This window comes from Choloepus didactylus, chromosome X (genome assembly GCF_015220235.1).
Source record: "Choloepus didactylus isolate mChoDid1 chromosome X, mChoDid1.pri, whole genome shotgun sequence".
NCBI lineage: Eukaryota > Metazoa > Chordata > Mammalia > Pilosa > Megalonychidae > Choloepus > Choloepus didactylus.
Window position 1 is genome coordinate 148,907,864 of NC_051334.1, and position 8,636 is coordinate 148,916,499.

The window sequence follows — 8,636 nt, forward strand, 5'->3', positions numbered from 1 at the left end:
TGAAAGCAGCAAGAGACAAGCAATTCACCACACACAAGGGAAACCACATAATATTAGGTACTGACTACTAAATGGGAACCATAGTGGTGAGAAGGCAGTGGTATGATGTATTTAAGATTCTGAAGAGAAAAATTGTCAGCCAAGGATAATTTATCTGGAAAAGCTCTCCTTAAAATTGAGGGAGATTCTAAAATTTTCACCAACAAAAATTGCTGAGAGAATTTGATATCAAGAGACCTGCCCTGCATGAAATGCCAAAGGGAATTCTACTGCTCGGAAAAAAAGAAAGGAGAGAGAGGTCTGAAGAAGGGCACAGAACTGAAGAATATTAGTAAGGGAAAAAAAGGAACAAAAAAGAGAGAGGGGCAGAAATAGATCTGAGAAATAAAAACCAAAGGATAAGTTGGTTGGTTCAAGAACTGCCTTTAGAGTAATAACTTTGAATATGAATGGATTAAACAATACAATTAAAAGATTCAGACTGGCAGAATGGATTATAAAGTATGCTCCATCAATATGCTGTTTAAAAGAGACTCATCTTAGACTCAGCAACACAGAGATTGAAAGTGAAAGAATGAAAAAATATTCCATACAAGCTGCAGCCAAAAGAAAGCAGGAGTTGCTATACTAATATCAGGTAAAATAGACTTTAAATGCAAAGATGTCATAAGAGACAAATAAGGACCTATATTCTAATAAAAGGGACAATTCACTAGGAAAAAATAACAATCATAAATGTTTATGTACCCAATCAAGAGTCTCCAAAGTATAAGATACAAACATTGGCAAATTTGAAGGGAGCAATAGCTGTTTCTACAATAGGAGTGGGAGACTTCAATACACCACTCTCTTCAGTAAAACAACTCAACACAGGACCAATAAGGAAACTGAGAACCTTAACAATGTGATAAATGAATTAGACTTAACAGACATGTATAGATCATTGAATTCAAAATTACCAGGATATAATTTCTTCTCTAGTGCTCATGGAATGTTCTCCAGGATAGATCATATGATGGGGCACAAAACAAGTCTTAATAAATTTTAAAAGATTGAAATTATTCAAAGCACATTCTCTACCATAATGGAATGTTGCTAGAAATCAATAACCACCAAAGAATCAGAACTTTCACATATATATGGAGGTTAAAAAACACACTCCTAAACAATCAGTGGGTCAAAGAAGAAATTGCAAGAGAAAATGGCAAATATCTAGAGAAGGATGTAGACAGGAACACAACATATCAAAACCTGTGGGACAGCAATTGCAGATATTTGTGACAAGACAAGCAGCATTCAGAACTTGGTGCAGAAAGGAATAAAAAGAAGACAAAACTCAGAAAAACAGAGAAATCAAAAGTAAAAAAACTTCATTTCCCCCAAAGCATCAGCTTCTGCACTATCAAATCTTGGCCTGATTATAACAAGCTTAACCAGACATGGATTGTGGCTAAACGTCAATAAGCCATTCCTGGGTTTTTCTCACAGTAATTCTCTGCTTATTTGGATTATTCTCAATAATGAAACCATCAGAACCATTTGCTGTGCCTTATTTAGCAGGATCAGATGAAAATATGAGCCTTGCTTGATCACTAAAGACATCATTCCTCTTTGGATATAATGTTACCTGGCACTGCTGTTCCCTGTGTTCATTCTCACTGATTGTGTCCACTACAATCCAGTTATCATCTTACAGGGCATCAGATTCATTGAGGCCTGGGTGCTGCTCATATTTGGTCAAGGATTAAAAGCTACGCACATACTGGAGATCACCTATGGCTTGGTTTATGCCACTGAGGTGACCTACTATACATGCATACACAGTGTGATCAGCCAGGAACATTGCCAGAGAGTGAGCAGCTATTGTGGCAGCATTACACTGGTGGCTTACATGGCAGCCTCCAGGCTGGCCCATGTGCTAGTATCTCTAGCCAATGTGTCGTACTTTTACCTCAACATCATATCCTTGGCCTCTGTCTTCATGGCCTTCCTTTTCTCACTTTTTCTACAGATGCCCAAGAAAAGCATGTTCTTTCAATGCAAAACCCAGAAAATAAGATCCTCAAAAGCCATCAGGAAAATATGCTGTTTTGGATGAGCCCTGTAAGGATCACCAACCAGTGCACCAAAAGGTTTTCAACATTTCATAGCCTATGGATGATGGCCAATTGGGTAGCCCAAAGCCAAAAAAATTGTGGCATTGAGAGATTTTACACAGTGTTTCCAAGATTGGAGGGAGTGCTACTCCTTAAAGCATCTTTTTTACTGGTCCCTCTTGTAGGCTTTATCCATGGCAGGTTTTAAGCGTTTTGAACTATGTTCAAATCCTATGGGATCACAAAGCACTGTCCCAAAGTTCTACAATATATAACAAAGGACTGGATGCCCTTGTGACCTTTGTAGGACCTGGCTGCCTTTGCAGTAGGCTATGTTAAAATCAACTGGGATCTTTTGGGAGAGTTGGCATTGGGATTTCTCAGCAGTGGATGCAGGCTTTCTATTTCTCTTGCATTATACAACTAATATTTGTGTGTGGTAGGCTGGTCATCTGATATACAATACAAGTTTAATGTTTCCTATAACCATAGCAGTATTTCAGAACACTGTGAATCTTAGCATGGAAAAACATGCACTGGTGTTTGGAATCAACACCTTCACTGTTTTGGTGATCCAGACCATCATAACTGTGACCATAGCTGACAACCAAAGCTTGGGGCTTCCAGTCAGTATTCAGTTTTTGATTTGCGGAAGTTACTTCTCAGTCATTGCTGGAATTTTCTTAATGAGAAGCATTTACATAATCTATTCAGCCAAATGCAAAAGGAAAGAATGTCATTCTCTTACTGGTCAGAATCCAAATGAATGGAATGACCCAATGCCTGATTTGAGCATAGTAACATGGTTTTAGTCTGGTCTCCCCTAACATGGAATCAGAGGATGGGTGACTGATTGAAAATATATGGTGCTTTGCATATTTACTTACGTATGTTAATGTTTTGTCCTAGATTAAGATACTGTGAATATGGGGAGCAGATGCTTAATGTGTGCGGAACTTTTAACTAGATTGAACTTAAATGCTTGGAAATGGATAGAGGTGATAGTAGCACATTATAATGGTAAGTGTAATTAACAAGACTGAATTATGAGTGTGACTATGGTTGAAAGGGGAGGTTTAGAATCAAGTAAGTCACTAGAAGGAAAGCTGCAGGATAAAATACAGGACTGTATAACAGTGAACCCTATGGTGGATGATGACAATGATTACAAGTACAAATATAAAAATGATCTTTCATGAACAAGAACAATGTACATCACTACAAGAAGGAGTCAGTAACAGAGTGGTATATGGGGGAAAATGCACCTATGAAAAACTATTGACTATAGTTAAAAGTTTCTTCCATCAATAGTAACAAATATACCACACCAGTGCTAAGGGTCAAGGGTGGTGGAGGAAAAGGGGTATGGGATTTATTTCTTTTGTTTTTTGTTTGTTTGTTTGTTTTTGAAACTTTTTATTGTGAAATATGGCATACATGAAGAGAGTGATAACTTTTAGAGTATAGTTTAACAAGTAATTATAGAGCAAATTTCAAAGTATGGTTTGGGTTACAATTCCACAATTTTAGTTATTTTCTTCTAGCTGTTCTGATACACTAGAGACTAAAAATAATATCCATATGTTTCATCAGTCATAATCATTTGCAAAATCATGTATTCTCTGTTACATCTCCTCCTTCTTCTTAGATAATTCTCCAATCTTCAGGGATATTTGGGCAGTGATCATTCTGGCTTCTTCAGATTGAAGAGGGGTGTTGACATTCTGGGGTGGGGGAAATGCAACTGGCTGATGTCCTTGGAGAGTGACACCTCTGGGTTTTGGGGCTTATCTGGCATGGGGACAATCTGAAAGTTTTAGGATGCTGAAAGACATACTTAATGAGTGAAACTTTTATGGAGTCTCAGATATAGACCTGGGCATTATTTAGGGTTTTCATGAATACTGTTGGTTAGGGCTCAGCATACTGTGGCAACCTGCAATATCTAGCTGAAACTTGCATAGAAGTAACCTCCAGAACAGCTTCTTGACTCTATGTGAAGTCTCTTAGCCACTGAAACCTTATTTTGTTACATTTCTTTTCCCCCTTTTTGTCAGAAGGATGTTGTCAATCCCACAATGCCATGGCCAGGCTCATCCCTGGGAGTCATGTCCCACATTCCATGAAGACTTGTACCCATTGAAGTTGTGTCCCACATGGGGGAGAGGTTGATGAGTTTATTCACAGAGTTGGGCTTAGAGGGAGAGAGGCCACATCTGAGCAACAAAAAAGGTTCTCTTACGCACAATTATGGGTAGGTTTAATGTTCTAGTTTGCTAATGCTGTCAGAATGCAAAACACCAGAAAAGGATTGGCTTTTATAAAAGGGGGGTTATTTGGTTACACAGTTACAGTCTTAAGGCCATAAAGTGTCCAATGTAACATATCAACAATCGGGTACCTTCACTGGAGGTTGGCCAGTGACATCTGGAAAACCTTTGTTACCTGGGAAGGCATGTGGCTGGATTCTGCTTGCTCCCAGGTTGCATTTCAAAATGGCATTCTCCAAAATGTCAGTGTCGGCTTCCAACAGCCACCTTCAAAATGTGTCATTCAGCTGCAGCTACTCTCTCAGCTCCTGTGCATTCTTCAAAGTGCCCCCTCTTGACTGTAGCAAGCTTGCTTCTTCTGTCTGAGGTTATATAGTGCTCTAGTAAACTAACCAAGCCCCACACTGAATGGGCATGGCCACACTTCCATGGAAATTATCTAATCAGAGTTATCACCTACATTTGGGTGAGTCACATCTCCATGGAAATACTCAAAGGGTTCCAATCTAACCAACACTAATACATCTGCCCCCACAAGATTGCATCAAAGAATATGGCTTTTTCTGGGGGACATAATACATTCAAACCAGCACATTTCACCCTCTGGACCACAGAAAAACATATTCTTTCCCAATACTAAATACATTCATCCCATCACAATATCACAAAAACTTAAATCATTTCAGTAACAATAGATAAGTACAAGATCCCATCAGAATCAGTTATAGGCATGGTCAGTCCTAAGGCATAATTCCCCTCTAGCTGTGGACCCATGAAATATAGAACAAGTTATCTGCTTCCAATATACAAAGGAGGGGCAGTCATAGGATAAACATTCCCATTGCCATAAGTAGAAACTGAAAGGAAAACAAGGTTTAAGGGACCAAAACAATTCCTAAAACCCACAGGGCAAACTCCATTAGATTTCAAAGTCTGAGAGTCATTTATAGAATGATGTTGCATCCTTGGGGCTTGAGAGAGCTGCTTTCCCACACTTTCCAAGGGCCTATACAGTAGACCTTTTCTGTACAAATGCTGGGGTGAGTGCTTCAACATATCCACACTTTGGGGAGACCAACTTTTCAGCCCCACCATCCTCAAACATCACAGCAGAATCCAGATTCTCTTCCATTTCTGGGGCACATGCTCAACCCCTTCAGAACAGTGGGGTGGTGGCCAGGCTCTCCCCAATTCCCTGGGAATGTGCTCCACCCTCTTTGGGGGCTGAGGTGGAAGAACTCTTGCTGAGCACGGAGGCAGAAGGCCCATCCTCGACCTCCAGGGCAAAATCACCCTTCCCATGCACGTGGGCCACCTCACTCTCCCAGCCCGAGACCTCTTGACTCCAGACCTCAAACTCCATTGTTCTGTCTTTGAAGAATTTTTTCCTTCAATTTGCTCTTTGCCTGTCTCCTCCAGTCCAGACTGGCAGAGGCTCCATCTATAAAGATCTCACAAAAATTCTGTTGGCTTTGCATGAAGCACTCAGGGGTCAAAGCCGTCAGACTATAGGACTTTCCACAAATCCTTTCTGGATAACTCCATCTCCAATCCTGGCTTGTACTGAAATGGTGTCTGGGTTCCACATTTAGTTAAATCCTCACCTTGGGCTGTATCTTCTGGGGTTCCACCCTCTGGAGGCCCAGCATTTTCCAAGCCATCAGCTTCTGGTTTCTTTGAACCCAAGAGTTCTGTTCTAAGTGTATCTCTCTCTGCTGGCATTTTACTACAAGCTGGAAGGAGAAGCCATGCTATCCACAACTTTTAGTTTTCAAATCTCATCAGCCAAGTATTCCAGCTTCTCACTCTCAAATTCTTCCTTCCATCCAAAACCAAGTCTCAGTTTTGCCAAATTATCTGCCACTTTAACAAAAAGATTACCTTCCTTCCAGTTTGTGATGACACTTTCAACATTTCTGTTTAAGGCCTTATCAGAAGTATCTTTAGAGTCCATATTGCTACCAACAGTCTCTTCAAAGCAGCTTTGGCCTTTTACATCAAGCTCCTCACAATTCTTCCAGAATCTTCCCCTTATCCATTTAAAAAGCTATTCCAACATGTTTGGTATTTGCAAACTCAGCAGCACCCCACTCCTGGTACTAAAATCTGTTCCAGTTTGCAAATGCTGCCAGAATGCAAAACACCAGGAAAGGATTGGATTTTATAAAAGGAGGTTTATTTGGTTACACAGTTACAATCTTCAGGCCACAAAGTGTCCAAGGTAACACAACAACAATTGGGTACCTTCACTGGAGGATGGCCAATGGCATCTGGAAAACCTCTGTTATCTGGGAAGGCATGTGGCTGGCATCTACTTACTCCCAGGTTGCATTTCAAAATGGCATTCTCCAAAATGTCAGTGTCAGCTTCCAATGGGTGTCTTCAAAATGTGTCTCTCAGCTGCAGCTACTCTCTCAGCTCCTGTGCATTCTTCAAAGTGCCCCTCTTGACTGCAGCAATCTTGCTCCTTCTGTCTGAGCTTATATAGTGCTCTAGTAAACTAATAAAGGCCCACACTGAATGGGCAGGGCCACACCTCCATGGAAATTATCTAATCAGAGTTATCACCTACAGTTGGGTGAGTCACAGCTCCATGGAAACACCCAAAGTATTCCAATCTAATCAACAATAATATGTCTGTCCCCACAAGATTGCATCAAAGAATATGGCTTTTTTTCTGGGGACATAATACATTCAAACTGGCACACTTTAATTCCCCATTGGAGAAATAATTTCCATAGGAGCAGGTCTCATGATCAAGAGCTTGACTTATTGAATTGGGGGTCCCTAATCCTTGGGAGAGTATCAGGAATTTTCTAGGTTGGAAACTTTAAAAGTTCCATGTTTTTTCTCAAGTCCCTGAAAGGACTTTGCAAATACTTGTTTATTGTCTGCAAAACATACTCTGGAATGTATTAGAGAATTTCATTAAGCTGTACGGAGTTACAAGATATTCCCTATTCTATGTACAATTCAACAATAAAAGGACAAGCAACCCAATTATGCATTAGGCAAAATATATGAATGACATTTCTCCAAAGAGAAAATACAAATGGTTAAAAAGCACATAAAAAAGATATTCATCTTCATTAGCTATTAGAGAAATACAATTTTAAACCAAAATGAGATTTCTCACACCTATAAAAATAGCTGTCATTAAACAAACAGGAAACTAGAAAGGTTGGAGAGGATTTGGAGAAATTGGAACACTTATTCACTGCTGGTGGGAATGTATAATGGTGCAGCCACTGTGGAAGACAGTTTGGCAGTTCCTCAAAAACTAAATATTGAATTGCCCTACAACCTGGCAATTCCACTACTCAGTATATAACCAGAAGATCTAAAAGCAGTGATACTAGCAGACATTTGCACACCAATGTTCATAGTGACATTATTCACAATTGCCAAAATATGGAAACAATGCAAGTCTCCATCAACAAAAGAGTGGATGAACAAAATGTGTATTTGTGTGATGGAATACTATGCAGCAGTAAGAAGGAATGAGGTCGTGAAACATATGACAACATGGATGAAACTTGAAGACATAATGCTGAGTGAAATAAGCCAAACACAAAAGGAAAAACATTATATAATTTCACTACTTTGAATCCCCTAGAAAAGGTAAACTCAGAGTCTTCAAATGTAGAATATAGGGGACCTAGAGGTTGACAGACACTAGAGAAGGGTGAGCAGTTACTTAATAGGTACAGACTTGTTAACGTGATTGAACTTAAATCTATGGGACTTGATAGAGGGGATGGTAGTTTGCTACTGGGAACATAAGTAACAATGCCATACTGAAGATGAATATGAAACAGTTTGTTTAAAATCACGTATCTCACCAATTAGAACCAAAAATATAAATAAGTTCTATAAGTTCTTGCATGAACTACTTCAAAAGTATGACACTTGTGTACAGAGTTAATAATACAGTGGTATGGGGAAAAACTACCTATTGCATGCTGTGGACTATGTTTAACAGGAATACCTTACTAGTACCACACCAATACTTGGAGTAAATAAATTGGGGGAGGTGAGGATAAGAGTTATGGGGTGTTGTGGGCTTTATCTTTAGTGTGGGTGTGTCTATCCATTATTTTTCCCTTTGGAGAAATGAAAATGGTCTAAAATCAATAGTAATGATGATTGTACAACTAAATGTGGATGCTGTGAGACATTGATTGTTTTTAATTTTTATATAACACATGCTATGTGAATATATCTCAACAAAATCTGCAGATTCAAAATAAACAAACAAATAAACAGAAAG

General features: G+C 39.3%; 1 pseudogene; it reads left to right on the forward strand.

Moving 5' to 3' along the window:
- Positions 1 to 1,439: 1,439 nt before the first annotated feature.
- Positions 1,440 to 2,908, forward strand: LOC119522391 (annotated as a pseudogene).
- Positions 2,909 to 8,636: the final 5,728 nt, after the last annotated feature.